The sequence below is a fragment of the Vombatus ursinus genome, unplaced genomic scaffold (genome assembly GCF_900497805.2).
Source record: "Vombatus ursinus unplaced genomic scaffold, bare-nosed wombat genome assembly UNPS02010822.1, whole genome shotgun sequence".
Taxonomy (NCBI): Eukaryota; Metazoa; Chordata; class Mammalia; order Diprotodontia; family Vombatidae; genus Vombatus; species Vombatus ursinus.
Window position 1 is genome coordinate 4,649,387 of NW_020950600.1, and position 1,032 is coordinate 4,650,418.

The following is a 1,032-nucleotide window of genomic DNA, read 5'->3' on the forward strand; positions in this document are numbered from 1 at the left end:
ATCTGAGGTGCAGGGAGCCAATCCTGGCCCAGAGATGGTGAACTTTGGGGAGTCTCTCAACAGGCCTTCAGACCTCTAGGGAAAATTGACCCAGAAGCAGACTGAGCACAGAAGGCAGGAGGGGAAGCCTTTCCTTATAAAATGCACTCGAGCTACCTGACCCCACCTTCTAGGCAATGGTTTGTTTTGTTTTGTTTTTTTCTTTTCTCTCCCCTACAGGTGGCACAGCTTTAATTTTTAAAATTCAAACGGATTTGGGTTTGTAATTCTCAAAGGCCAACCAACAGCAGCCTCCCCAGGTATTGCCCAGCCAGATGTGTGGGAGTCTGTGGATTAGGTGATGCAAAGAGCTTCAGAGAACTGACCATTTGAGAAGTGAAAAGTGGGAGTGGGCAGGGATTCAAAGCAGCTCAGAAGGGGTAGATCTAAAGCGTTGGTGAGGAGAGAGGAGGAGATGGCCTCAGAGGGAATTAACTTGTCTCTAGAGCCGAATCTGGAAGGCTGTGTGCTGGTGCTGACCAGCCTAAGACCCCGGGGTCCCTGCTCACACATTTGAGGGTAAACTCAGCCTCCTTATTTGGCTTCTAACTTTGCAAAATACCAGGGAGGCACAGTGGGCCCTCCTCCTCTTTCCCTCTAAGGGACAGGTTCCTCTCTATTCCAAATACTGCCCTGGAAGCTGCAGTCCAGGCTTGAAATGTAGTTAGTCAAAATCACTGAACGCTGATTGGAAAGGAAGGGCCAGTGGGGAAAGGATTGGTGTTTTCAAAGTTCCCTGAACCCCAGCTGAGATGGCCCCGTGCCCTGGTCCATTCACCCGGTGTCACCTGGGGATAGGGGGAAGGGGCGGGTCTTGCCTCTTCAGACTTCCCATGTAGCCCGTCCGGGTCCCAGGGCAGTCTGCACCCCACCTTCCAATGCACTGGCCCCAGTTCTGGGGACTGGAGTGGACAGAGCTGGGTCAGAGACCTGAGGCAGGGTAGGGGTGTGTGTGTGTGTGTGTGTGTGTGTGTGTGTGTGTGTGTGTGTGTG